The sequence below is a fragment of the Rhamphochromis longiceps genome, linkage group LG16, assembly GCF_057381845.1.
Source record: "Rhamphochromis longiceps isolate RC_006_pf linkage group LG16, R_longiceps_female_GT1.1, whole genome shotgun sequence".
NCBI classification, from domain to species: Eukaryota; Metazoa; Chordata; class Actinopteri; order Cichliformes; family Cichlidae; genus Rhamphochromis; species Rhamphochromis longiceps.
The window spans coordinates 20,059,501-20,074,431 of NC_140572.1; the positions used below are offsets into that span (position 1 = coordinate 20,059,501).

Below are 14,931 nucleotides of genomic sequence, written 5' to 3' on the forward strand. Positions count from 1 at the left end.
TTCACAAACAGTATGTTCCAGCACTACAGTGGCATATGGTCCTTTTCTTCCTTACAGCTTTCTCATTTCAAGTATAATCCCTCACAGTGGCATGGGAGTATCACTGAATATTCAGCAGGGGGGGTTTCACCTAATATAAACCCAGTGTCCTGAGAGGTGGCAGAGAGCCTTTGTATTGTGCTGCTCACCGGCCTGCCCAGTTGTTTATAGACTCACACAGTGAGGGTGTGTAAAAAAAAAAAAAACATGCACGGTTTTCTGAGGATAAAGAGCGAAATTATAATGAGGAGGATGAATCATTTGAGGATAAGTAGAGGGAACACTACATGTTGGTGCTTTCACTCTTTCACTGTTTGAAGTGATTGATTCAGTAAGAACCATGACCACTGCTAATTAATTTTACCTTGAAGACACCAGATGTTTGGGTGTGCAATTAAGTGCCTGCTTTCCTGAGTATTTACAGACTTCTTTTATATAGAATTATAGTAAATTGCATGCATGTACTGTGTGAGTTAATGTACTTATTAGCACTTAAAAATTGAACAAAACCAATTCTGCATCTCCCAAAGGAATTATAGACACGGGACACATTTTGTGTTTTAGGCAAATCACAATAATGGTTAAATTCTGCTTTTAAGCAAACATTAAATGAGGGATTTTTATTTATTTATTTATTTTTTGGTTTTTCCTTAATACTAAATTAGTGAGAACATTTAGAGTCTGCTTTATGGTTCACAAGTACAACGGGTAAATCTGGGATTGTTATTGCCTTTCCAGTTTTTGTTCCACAAAGACAGCTATCAGTAAATGTCATGTTGTTTGACAATATGGTAATGTCAATATTTGTATTTTTATTTAATCAAACTGTTTCTCATTCATAAACCAAATCCAACTAAGATATAGTGCTCTCAGTATTTAATGAAAAGCAAGCACAAGCTTTGCTACCTGATATGAAGTGGTTGTCCTACATATAACAGGAATTGCATTGCTTTGGCCTTTCTGGAAGTACAGAGCAGTATCCCGTGGAAGCACAAAAACCCTCGCTGTGAAAACACCTCATTACTGTACATGTATTACCAAAAAATGGAATAAAATATCAAAAGTGAAAATAATTACTCTCCCATCACCGTTGAACAAATTAATACTAGTGCTGCATATGTTTAAGATTGAGCTCATTTTAAATACTTTATTTTATAAATAAAGTATTTAAAATGAGCTATTTAAATACTTTAATATGATATTCTTTTTCATGTCTAGCAACATATTCTGTAAATTATAGTGAGTGTCCTTTGAGGACCACATATCTCTGAATAAAATAACTGTTAATGCTGTTAATGTTTTCAGAATTACAGGTCTATATTTGGATTTTTTAAAAGTAAATTACAATAACCAATACATCAGTTGAATTAAAAGGCTTGAAATGTATGCGTCACGGTTAACTGTCAGTATCTACAGGGGGTATTAAAAATATTATTGAAAAATGTAGTTGCAGTGACATCAAATTGGCTGGTTGAATTTATTACATTGAGGCTCAGCCAGCGTTTTCAGTCACGAACGTGCTGGCTGAGCCTGCACCTGGTCAACTTGCCTGTTTCATTAGACCGGACACAGTAAGAATTGTGTCCCCCCTCATCTATCGTCATCCTTTATCATCAGACCTTTCCTTCTAATTTATTAAATGAGTTAAAAACTTTTTCACTCTCCATCTTCTCTATGTCACGCATTAGCCACGGTGGTTAGTATGGTGGTTATGATGATAAATCACTGAAGCTAATGTACTTGCCAATGCTAGCTGTGTTTCCACCCAAAGTGCAGATGTGTGATATCAGACTCTGAAGGCAGAGCCAGCTGCAGCGGCAAGCACTTCTTGCCTTGCTTGTCCTGAAGGAATGCCACTAGTATACAGTCAAGTGATTAGGAGCATGCATGATAAGGACAAATATAAAGAAACGATGAAGGAAAGCAGAATATTAGGAAATAGAATATATAACATACATACGACCTCGAGCTCCTCTGATGCTGCTTGTTTACCAGCAGGAATTAATCTGCATTTAATCAAATCCTGATGATCCTGATAAAAGTGAAAAGTCCCTGGACAGTACTCTGCCGCTGATAGTGATTTTTCCAGAAAAAGGTGCAATGGGGAGAGAGAGGGAGACACAAAACTTGACCTTTAAATGCAAGGTGATGCAGGATAATAAAGGTTCAAATAGCATTACTTAAATATAGGCATGAGCACATCTCAAGGAAAAAAAAACATGAGTACATGGGCAAGAACTCAAAATAACAAATAATTCAATAATGGTGGATGGCAACATCAAGGATATATTGGACGGCAGGTAAACAGTCTTGTTGTAAGCATGTTAGACGTGGGAGAAATGGGCAGGTGTAAAGACCTAAGTGAATCTGATGAGGTCCAAATTTTTATGACCAGATGGGTCGGAGCATCTTTCTGAAATGGAACAGTGGCAAGTACACTGAAATAGACAATGAAAGAACTGGTGACAGGGTGTTAGGAGGCTATGATGTGCTTGAACAAGTTTGATCTCCACCTTGCCACTTACACAGCTCAAAGGATCTGCATGCTTGCCAAACCACTGTCACAAGAAGTGACATTTTTAGACTGTATCTGTTAACCCACTTGCTCTTTTGTGTCTGTGTGGTTAATAAGTGCTTTCCTTTGAGAGAGTCATGGCAGGAGGTAGCCAACTACTGTTCAGGCTGCCTTATCTCCACTTGCTGTGCACCCCCTGCTGGCTTAGCTGGTCTGGAAACCCACCTTAATATAGATCGGGCACCTGGGAGACCAGCATGGGATCTTGGCCCTCTGGCCTGTTCCAGAGCTTTATTGATAGGCACCGAGCCGAGTTGCCAATATCACAGCAGCACACAGACCTAGAAGCTGTCGTGTAGTGTGTGTTGTGTATGTGTGGGATTCTTAGTGCACTGGGAAAAGTCTCTGTATTGTGGCGCCTTTACGTTTTTCTTGGTGTGTATTTGTTTTCCATCTTTGTTAAAAAGTGCCTCATGGGGTTTAACTGTGAGGAATACATGTTTGGATCACATCCATGAGCTTAACATGGGATAGTCAGATAGTATTGTCAATGAACAACAGTCTATGTCAATTCGTTTTTCATTTTCCATCTGTTTTCTTCTTGCTTCTGCCTCGCATTTTTAAATGTCATGATTTATTCCTTCTAAATAATGACATTGGGATGTTAAGTCAATATCATGGAAAATGAGAGCAAGGGATACACCGTTATCTTTGATCTTTTCCTCGTTTTGCAGTGGTATGACTTCATCTATACGGCATGAACAGACATGAGACAGTTATGAAAAATGGGGGTAAAGAGGATGGGTAATAAGAAACACAGAGAAATGTGTGGAAGGAGGCAGACAGAATAGAAGGAAAATGAAGAGGTGGTTAATATTTTATTAGTTAATTAGAGACTGTGCTATGTTCTGAGCGTGTGCTGTAGCTCTAGGCTCCTGGGTGTCATTGTGGCTGGCATAGTCATCACTTACTGTACCAGCCTATTTCCGATAGCCTCGGCTTCACAACAAATACAGTACTGAGACTAGAGCAAATCTTTTGCAGTCAGACAAACAAAATGAGGACAAAGGCCTAAAGTATTGCTTGTAACGCATGGTGCGCTATTAGTATCTTTGTTCTACAAATGGCTTAAGTTGGAAAGCGTGTGAAATGTGGTGCATGTATTTTTATGGACTGTCAGAAAGCATGCAAAAAGCCATGCTATCATTTCAGGTCTTTTAGAAAAAGTGTTGTCCCAATCCTAATCAACACAAATTTCCATTTAAGAAAATTGGGAATTTGCTGTGCAGGAGATTCAAAACCACAGTAAATGCTCAGCACCAATATTGACTGCATCTTAAGGAGGAGATTATGTCACTTTTTAATTAGAGATGCACTGATTTCACACTGGCGACTCACATTACCGCTGTCTGCTTAACACCAAAATTATGCTACTTTCTGTGTTACTGCCAAATGCCCTGTACTAGTAGAATCAGAATATTTATTGGAATTATACCAGAATTTGCAGAGTTTGCATGCATACAATGAGGTATGCTATCTATCTATCCATCTATCCATCTTCTTAACTGATTATCCATCTTAGGGTTGTGTAAGTGCTAGACAGCAGCCCAGTTGACACTGGGCAAAAGATAAGGCAACAGTTGCCACCTGGCATCCCTGTTTGAGAATAATTGATGGTTATCTAGACCTCTGTACTAGGCCTGTCATAGAGTGGTTACCTGTCAAATTCTGAATAAGCAGTTTAGGAAATGGATGGATTTGTTGAGGATGTATGATTTATTTATTTATTTTTAATTCTTGACCTTGCCAGAGCACCCTGAGTGAAAGAGTCACTCAGGAACACTGGACAGTAGCTTACAGCAATACATTACCCATTAAAACCTGAATATATTTGCATAAAATTCAATTTTAACTTAGGATATAACTATAGAAAAAAGCACTTCCTTCAAATTGTAGTAACTTCAGGATACTGTTTTATAGTATTGTGTAGTTTGTCACAGACAAGGTCCTATTGAAACCTCTGGTGATACTCCAAGTCACATGAGAGAATGATTACCTGTTTTGAGAATGTGGTTGAAGCACAATTGTACATTATGCTAGAAGTGCAGTGTGCCACTGGAAGTGATCCATTCCTTGCTACAAAGCATCTGAAATGAAGAAAAAAAGAAAAGAAATACATTGCCTGGTAAAGCAAACACACAGCCTAGAGAACCAAGCAGGGAGAAAGTGAGGACATGTGGTACGGGTAATCAAGGACAGAAGGGCAGCACAGAGGAAAGCAGTGGGAGGCGTTGGCTTCCTCTGAGAGAAACCATAGAAATGCCACAAGTTACCTCAGGCCTCTGGGGAAGAGCACTGAAAGAGAGAAGACGGTGAAATTGTTTGAGACAGACAGACAGGCAGAGAGAAACATGTGGAGGAGACGTAGATGCTAAAAAAGACAATAAAAAAAAAGCTTTTTTAAAATGTTTAACATTTACTTGTTCTTAATTAAGTCTCATTGCTATTTCAGGAATAGATCTTAAACAGAGGTGAGAATTTGTCTTTCTAACAGGTGTTTTATGATGTGAGAATGTCACTCTGCATCCAAAAAAAGATACAGAGATCTCAATCTCTCAATGACTCATAGATATCACAACAGAGGGTACATGTGCAGTTTCAAAATACTTTGCTTTAAATAGGAAGTCCTGGCTGTGTGGACACTGTACACACAAAACTTTGTCTTCACTTGCAAGTCCACTCTGTAAAAACATCTTGAAAGTTATTGACGAACGTCTTCCATGTTCCATGTTAGCGGATGTGAGAGAGACTGATGAGTTTTTAGAATTTATTGAGCCTGTCAACCTAGATGGGAAACTGAATCTCATACTCTTCTCTTCTCAGTGCAAGAATAGAGGGCAGCATCAGGGATCTTACAATACAAAGATTTAATAGAATTACACTGTTATATAAAAACATGTATATGTACTTAAACATAAAGTTATTTTTTAAAAAATGTTTCAAAACATAATTTCTGTAAATAAAAGCAACAACAGTGCAAACAGAAACTGTTAACCTCTTTTTACTGATAGGCCACGTTTGGTTGTCTACCAATGTTTATGCGAGTAACAGTGTTAGTTACATTACAATAGCTTAAGCATTTAACATTAGCTAAGTTCTAACATTGCAGTCTATGGAATTACAGAAGGATGAATGTTGGTAATATAAATTGAAACTTATTTAACTTGCATTTTTTTAATAGACGTGTATGCTGATCTTTTAGGTGCTTTGCTAAATTGCTAAAATTGGCTAATTTTGCTAAAATGTCCTAATGAAGTCTGAAGACTGAAAAGCACAATAGTACATTGTCTTTTACAAACTGTGTAATAAGTAGTTAGAAAGTAAGTAAAGTGTATTTATAAAGTGGTTTTAACAGACATTGTTACAAAGCGTGGTACGATAAAAACCATGATTAATCATCATAAATATATAAAGATATATTAGAAAGAAGAGGTAAACGAGGCAATGCAAAACCACATTAGAAAACAAATTTTAAAAAGCGCCCTGCGACAGACTGGCGACCTGTCCAGGGTGTACCCCGCCTCTCGCCCTATGACAGCTCAGATAGGCTCCAGCGCCCCCCGCGACCCTGGAAAGGATAAGCGGAAGCGAATGGATGGATGGATTTTAAAATGCAATAAAAAATAACCATTTAAAAAATTAAAGACTCTGTTATCGTCAATTTAGTGCCGAATTATTGTAGCAGTTGCCATCTTCCATTTAAAGTTTTTTTTTTTTAAATCTTTTTGTGGATGTCTTTATCTTCTTCACCATGTAAGTCTAGACTGGGCAACCCATGTTTTAGGCAAAACATGCAAAACCTGAAATGGACTCGTATGTAGAAGTTGCAGCAAACTGCAGTACCAGCAGAGTGAGATATATCATTTCAAGCCAACATAATCACGGGAAAGCGTTTAAACAGACATTACTACCAAATGTACATGTAAATCCTGCAGAAGAGGATTAGGGCCACTGGGGGGAAAAAAGTGGGCACGTCTTTTTTTTTCCTTCTTTTCCAGAATTCTGAGATTAAACTTGACAGACAGCTAACGGCTTCAATAAACATTGGAGGTGGAAGTAAGTTTAAGTCTTTTTACTTTGGCAATAGTTCAATGATTGACATCCTTTTCTTCCTGTAAAAAGCAATAACTCTCCAAGGCAGAAATGTTTTAAAGAGCATCTAAGGCAACAAACAGCATATTCTGCAGGCTAACAAGTGACCAGCTTCCTGTTTCCTCTACCCACAGAAACGCAACCCCCCCCACCAAAATATAAGCTTGTGAGTATTCTCACTATGACCAGCAGACGGTGCTGAAGAGAAAGAACCTATGCATGTCATAACAGTCAGAATTCTGACGTTAATCTCAGAAGACTTCTGATGAAAAAGTCAGAATTCTGAGAAAAGTCATTTTTCTCAGAATTCTGGAAAAGAAGAAAAAAAAAAGACCTGCCCACTTTTCTTTTTTTTTCAGTGGCCGTAATCCTCTTCCATAAAATCCATATTAGCAGCATAGCTTTAATGTTTCTGGTGACTAAGGACCCTGGACTGAGTTTATGGTACTCCAGCTTCTTCCTACACATCCGGGCATTAAAGAAAACAGAAAGGAAAAAAAAGACAATGAGAACCACAAACACTGACACACTTTTGCTTAAACACACTTTGTGTGCATATAGGTAGAATAAACCAACTTGAGGTTAAAAGCTGAAGGTTGTCAGCACTTCAAGACATGGGCTTAGGTGGGCTAAAATATAGTTATAGTACTAAAGAATAGACCCTGCTTGTTTGATACTTATCTGACTTCTGTTTTGTTCAGGAAATAAGTGTCTGTTTTTCTTATAGTGATGTTTAACTTCTCTTTCGTGATTGAACACTATTACCAGTTTTTCATTCCCGTTTTTCATCTGCATGAAATAGTGTCATTACAAAGCTGTGTTTCCCCACTTAGCTAATGTGCAAGTCAATTTTTAAATCATCGCTGTTAAAAAAAGGAAATCAGATTTTAATATTTCATTGTTTAACTAAATCCAGCGATGACTTTAAACATTTGGTGTGGCTGTGTGGTAGACTGAGTTATTCTCTAAGCTTCTGTGTTGTTCTGATGTGAGCCTCAAGTGCATACAGTGGCTGCGCTCAAAGAAAATTCATTGCATGGTTTCTGTGAGACGTTTTAGTGCATTATGCAACCCAGTCACCATACTGTTACAGTATCCCAGGCAACACTTTCATATGCATCATACTTTCAGCGTTTTAAATGGCTGCAACTGCATAAACTTTAGCCTGGTTTGCACTTGAAATACATTTCCACCCAGATATAGGCAGGCAAGTTTTCGTTTTCTACCTGCAGTGTTTCGCTGAGCACAATGTGTTTCACATAAAAAAAAATTAACATTCTACAGTAGCTTTCACTCTCACATCAGGGTGTTGTTGCTACTGTTTTTAGCAGCTTTCACTCCTACACTCCTGGTTCTAGCCAGCGATGACTCAGGACTTCTAATTGTCTTTATGGCATAAAGGGACCCTCAAGGGTATCAGAAAATAACCTTAAGTGGAAGATCACGTTTATACTTTATTTATAGATCATACCTTTGCTCTCAGGTGTGTCATGTGATCCACAGTATGCGATTAAAATCTAGGAGTCTGTGAATACACATTTCTCTAGAAAGCATAGAGTGATGCGCTGAAGAATGACATTATTTCCTCTTGGTCTTAAAGTCACAAGACATCGCACATCTGACTTGAAAGAACTTTGGCCTGCACTGCTGCAACAGAATATAATTAATATGTGATACTTACATATATACATTTAAATGTAAACGTGCCCCAGTATATGGCTAACATAAGATATTTGCATAACACAATCTTACCGTGTATGCGTGTGCGTTCATACTTGTGTGCACTGGTGTAAATGGGATGATTTCTGCTGTTGGACTACACAGTGATGACCTGGCAGTAGGATTATTTGGCTGAGAAAAGGCTGTGGCCCTCTCAAACTCTCCACTCTAGTGATTATTGACTCCTGGCAGACGCAAGGCAGCTATAGGCCGATGCAGCTCCACCCCATAATCACTATTGATTACTGATAATTTAGTTAGGAGAAGGAAAATTGACCTTGTTTTTGCAACAAATTGGACAAGCTGATTTCTTTCAGTACTGCTGATACAGGAAGCAGAGTAGCATTATACATCTTAAAGCTAAGCTAAGTAATGTGTGACAAACTGGCTTGTAAAAACATGAGAAAAGAGGAGGACACAACATTATTCAAAAGTTCTAAAGATAATAAAATAAAATGGTAACTCATATAAGAAAACACCCAAAATAATGTGTGTGTGAGAATAAAGATGTATCTGTTAGGTCAGAAAAACAACATGAAGCTGTTAAAGAGAAACTAAAACCTCACTGCAGGTTAGCTATTTGCAGTTCAGTAGCCTATATAATATATGATTCATCAGCAGAATAATCAAAGCATTTAATCAAATTTGAGTGTTGTTTAAGACGGTCAAAAATAAATTAAAAGCAAGGGGAGAGGGCAAAAACACAAAGGAGGCAAAACAGAGAGGGTGGCTAAGTTAATCTGCAGTGTGGGAGCTAAGGAGAAATAGAGAGAAGCTCTATACTGTAGGTGTATGAGGCGAAACTAAGAAAGCACAGATGTTTTGCTTTGTATCGTTCTGAAAGTTACCAACTGTAAAAAAATAAAAAAAAAGACCAAAAAGCTAAACGAGACTGAACAAGGTTGCATCCAAAAAAAAGCAATATTATCAGACAAAAATAGTAAATGCATATTAAACGTCTTATATCGGTGGCTTTCCAATAATTTCATTTTGCAGATAAATATAGATAAATCTGTTTGTTACTGTTATCTCTGTTAGTGTTTTAAATCACAAATTAAAACGATAATATGTAAAGGAAACACATTTTGCTGCACACAGAATTCTTTGAGATTCATTCCCAATAATGGTTAAATGTGATAAATCAGGCATCTACTGCGCTGTTTGGCATAATCCTGGCCATCAACTCCTACGCTCTCTGCATCTCCACAGCATGGAGCATCCACTGTCTGTCAACACTAATGGGCGGCAAACTAAACATCACAGAGGGAATGGGACGAGAATATACACAAGCAAGAGATAAATGCATATTGGGCCATTTTGGGGCGTACGGGGGTAATGTGAGTTGCGCTCAAATAAATCCAGTTTTACACGATCTGCGCTAGACGGCTAGAATGGACTTCTCCTTTTTGACACATTTCAGCATTGTTGCTTTAGTGTAGAGAGGCTGTGCCGGCTGTAATGCGATTATGAACGCTAAAGCTTGATCTCCGGGGGAGGGCAGGACTCAGAGTGTCATTACAGCAGAAACGGTTAAACGCAATTAAACAAAATAAAGAAGAAAGTGATTTGTCAGGAGGATAAGTTGATAAAAAATCCTGTGCCAACATTTTGAGAGAAATACTGGGCATAGTCATTTTTTTTACCCTTGTCACAGCATAGTAGATTTGATAGTGCTTGCATAAACCTGAAGGGTGATTAAGCAAGTGAACACAAGATAATTGTATTTACTGCAATGCACACATGGGGTCAATAATGAGAATGAATTATGCCGCTGCATAGTACCGTTTGTGGTAGGGCTGAACGATATATCGCATTTGCGATAATATCGCGACATGATCAAGTGCAATTTTCTAACCGCAAAGGCTGCGATTATACTGCGATTATATTATACAATTCATGGGCTGCATCCTCCTGAGGCCGCATTTGTAGACCGATTACGTCACAGCGACGCGCCGAAGGCTGTCCAAATTACTACCATATCCCAGAATTCATAGCGCGGCCCAGCCAAACTCCAGTTTCCAGCAATGGCGGCCGCTACTAAGTTTTAAAATTACTCATACTAATCTTTCTGGGTCACAAAATAAACTTTTAACATGTTTTCAGGCGAGAAAGTAGTTGTGTAAACATCAAATATCTGCTCGGTTTATCAAGATATCCCATATTTGCAAAAGTGCTTCGACGTTTTCAGAGGCGTCTGCTACCCACCAGCTCGACAGCTAGCCGGGAGCTCGAGGGTTACTGATGCGGCCGAGAACGGCACAACTCCCGGCACATCATTTTCAGATCACCGCGGAGTTTCGCTGCTCGGGTTAAACGTAATATATAAGTCACTTAGACAACCTAAAAATGTTATTGTTGGGCTTTTTTCAGTGTTTTGTTTGTTCGTGAGTAAATCGGTTTGGCTGAGATTAAAGTTATTCGATTAGATAAAATAAAACTTTATTAATCCCCCGGGTGGGTTCCTCCTTGGTTTTCACACAGCTGACTAAACGTCAAACAGAAAACTTATTAAACAGAAGTATGAGACAGTCGAGAATTTACACCAGTGTCTGGTTATATTTTAGATAGCAAGAAGCAGACGGCCGAGTTTATTAAACTCCACCGAGACAGCGGTGACGCTAATCAGAACTAGCCTTCTGATTAGCTAATCAGAAGGCTAGACCGTCCAATTTCACGCCTTTAAACTTTAAAGGCGTGTTTGTGTGTGTGTTTATACAATTGCTATTATGTTTGCACTTTATGTGTAATGTTACTGACTGCAGAGATCAGTAAGATGTGTGTATTTTTTATTTATTAGTTTTATTTATTTAATATTATTTTTTAATTGAATGACTGTCTAGTAGTTCACAGATGTCGAAAAACTGAGTGTGGTAAAGCCACTGATTTTTTTTATGTATATTTCTGCAATCTGCACATTGTACTGACTTTCATTTTAATGTTTACACCAGGGTTCCTTGTCAGCACTTTATGCTCAGATGTTTGTAAGCTAAAAATAAACTATTGTGTATGTTCAAATATACTGTTGTGATTGAAGAAGTTAAATAAAAATGTCAGTCATCAATTCATGCATCACCTCATGTCATCATAACAGAGGTCTGTCTTCCAGGAAAGAACAGTTTAAAATTAATGTAATATAGTATTGCCCATACTATATGATGTATTGCTTGTCTTTGTTTAATAATACAGAAGACAAAGACCTTAAAAAATAATCGCATATCGCATCGCAATCGCAATATTGGGGCAAAAAATCGCAATTAGATTATTTTCCATAATCGTTCAGCCCTAGTTTGTGGTATACAGGGCTGCAGGGCCAGATCATGTCCTTCCTCTTCTCTCGATATGAGCTCCCATTGGAGTCCGAAGGCAGAGATGGCAGCTAAGTGGGCTCTGGATTGATGTTCTCCCACAGCAAACCACTGCAGAGGCCCGACTTTTGCTCCTCTCGCACACACCTCCCCCCCCCCCCCCCCCCCACCCCACCCCACCTCCCGTTAAACCGCGTCTACACTCACCTGCATTGCACCAGTTATTTCTCACCTCCAACTTAACATCTCCTCCTGCCCTATAGATTCGGTACTCCAGAGTCCTCCCACCTCCCTCCCTCTGTCCCTCAATCTCTCTCCCTCTCTGTAAACACTGCAGGGTTGATTCACGTGTGCTCAAGTGTGGGCTTACAGATGAAGGATGATGGTCCTCCCGTTAGCAACAATTCTAAAACATACTGCTCTACTGGAAAAGGGGAAAGGGAGGTTTAATAGGACAGTCTGAAACAGGGCAGCTCAACAAGTTCATGTTGTTAAAAAAAGTAGTCAAGTATAGATGGAGGAGTGAGACCTGTTGCTTATTCCAATATTTAAAAGTGAGGCGCTGTTAAAATACATGTACTTGACAGCTGCTTTGCTTTGTAAATAGATTTTAATGAACGATCACAGATAACGCCAATCTCAGTGACAAATAAGCCATTTTCAAATATTCGCTGCATAGTTGTAAGCAATGTAAGAACACAATTGTCACGTTGAATAGTCTTTAACCTTCCCAGTTCCATATTAGGCAGATCATGTAATGCCCCTTTTAACCCAGTTGTAAATAGATTTGGTGAATTCAGAGCAAGCAAATGGATGTCCTCTGTACTGCTGCATGCTCTAACCAGGCAGCACTTGTATTTCAAGCAGTTAGAGTGATCTGAAACAGATCTCATGTTGTTTGCTGCCTTTGAGACAGCACAACTGTCCACATTCTTCTGACATAGTCCAAAGCAAAAATGGAAATAGACTGCATTTTCTATGATCCATGTATCTCTATTGACAGCATATCATATTAGATACATTCGTTTTTGAGACGTCTACATCATCAGTGTTATTGTCTTTCCCTGGAAAACCTGATGTACAGTACAGTCAGACACACGCAGCGCTACTGTGAGTAATAAATTGCACAAAAATGCTGAATGTAGCAATGTAGTTTAAAAAATGTGACATTTCTAGCAATTCTTTCATGGTTTCAGCTTTACAAGCTTAATGTGAACTGGCTACAGTGATATACTAAAGCTGGCATCAGTTTGATAGAGCTGCAGATAATGCTTCGTTGTTCAAGTGCATAAAGTATAAGGGATGGCCATTCCAGAAAAAACATGCTGTTGGTAACTAAAACAAAACAAAGAGATAATAACAGTAAAATGACTTGTGGTACTGTTTTTGGTCACTTTGAGATGGCTTTTAACATCAGCAAATTAATCTGTTATGCTGCTTACAGTAGTGGAAAAAGAAATGTTGCATAACCTCAGAGAAAACACTACTAAGAATTTAATTATAGAACAACCCCAATGCTAAGCACACAGTCTTAATGGAAGCAAGACATCTAAAATTGGAATATGACCTGTATATTGACACAGACCTCCATGCTGGGCTTCTTTTATTCAATCTTAAGAAACCCGAGTAGATTATGATAGATTTTTTATAATATGCATTGAGTAATATAAGCTGTTTTCTGGATCATTAATACGATCAAAAGATCAAACTGGTGGACCTTCTTCTTTAAACTGCTGAAATTACTGACATGTCCTAGCCCCTCTTAGCACCAGTGATACCATGAAATATACAATGTTGTTCAGCCTGCTCTGTAAGAGAAGGTCTTGGCCTGCTTCTGGAAGTAAGTAGACGTCACTCCCCTCAGCTGCTGAAGCGTGACAGGGTACTGACTGCTGCTCAAGAGCTTTGAACAGAACAGAACCCAGCTTCACCGTCAACCCCCGGATTTAAATGGCCAAGTGGAGAAAGAGCAAAAAGACCCAGATGTGTATCTGTGTGTCATGATTGATCATGATTTGTTTACAGCATTTAGCGGGACCTCGATAAATCAGACCCCGTCTCTATGGCAATGACTTCCTGATCCACTCTAGGCTGATTTAATAGTCCTGGGGGACCGCTAAACACACGCCATGGATGCTCTCTCAGCTCCGCTCACCAGGCTTAGGCTGCTGTAAATTCAATCATTTACCGGTTAGAGCACCTGTGTGCACTTGGGTGAATTTGTGTTTGTCTGTGTGTAGTTTATCCGCATGTGGGTTTTTTTTTCTCTTTTTTCTATTCAACAAATTGAATTTCTAAAGCAAATGAACGAGGCAGTTAGGGTGAAAACAAAATCTGCTTTTGGTTGGAGATGATGAGCTTTCATTGGGCGTCAGTGCGACTTTTCTTGTTTTTAATTGCTCACTTCCAACAGACACGCGGAATTATTCCATCCCTCTAATTGAAATGCTACATTTTCTTTTGATTTAATTTAAAGTTCGATTCAGCTCTTGTTTTACATAAACACTGCAGGAAATAGCTCGCCTTAATTTGACAGTCCTGCTCGTACTCTCGCCGAGCCTTTTCCTCCCTCGGTCTGCAACTGTGTGCGGCTTTTAGCAGTGGAGGGAGTAAATGACTGACAAAACAGGCAAAAACCTGGGGAGCAAAAGACTCGCAGAAACAGCAACAGGTGAAAACTTCCCAGCAGAACTCACCGCAGCTGTGTGTGTGTCAGCGAGGACGAGGAGATGAGGATGGTGATAAAGGCTTAACGACTTTAGGTACGGTCAGGTCCATAGGTATTTAGATAATCAAACAACTTCCGGAACTTTTGCCTGAGTACAGATCTTTTATCTGTTTACTTTCTAATGGAATAACAAGGGAACAGGCCTCACCTGGACATGATGCTATTTTCAGAGACTCATCTGGTTTTGAGCCTCTGGAAATCAGGATCTTTATGTGCAAAAATGGCTTTAAACAGTAACACAATCATTTTTCTTATCTCCTAAATTAAAGCTATAAGTCTGCTCTAGAATCCCATCTAGCATATTTAAAATCAACTCTGGTTGAAATAACAGAAACTGCATCACCAAACACTTATGTACCTGACCGTATATGCAATGAGCACAGCAATGACATAGCTGTTTCAGGTTTTTGCTAACTCTTAATTAACACTAGGTACAGTAACATACTGCTTCATGTTTGCCATGCAGTCGTTGA

The 14,931-nt window shown here is 38.8% G+C and overlaps 1 protein-coding gene across 1 annotated transcript in view; it reads left to right on the top strand.

The window, feature by feature from the left end:
• Positions 1 to 14,931, top strand: part of nalf1b (NALCN channel auxiliary factor 1b) — a 115,619-nt gene that overhangs the window by 37,090 nt on the left and 63,598 nt on the right. The window lies entirely within an intron of this gene.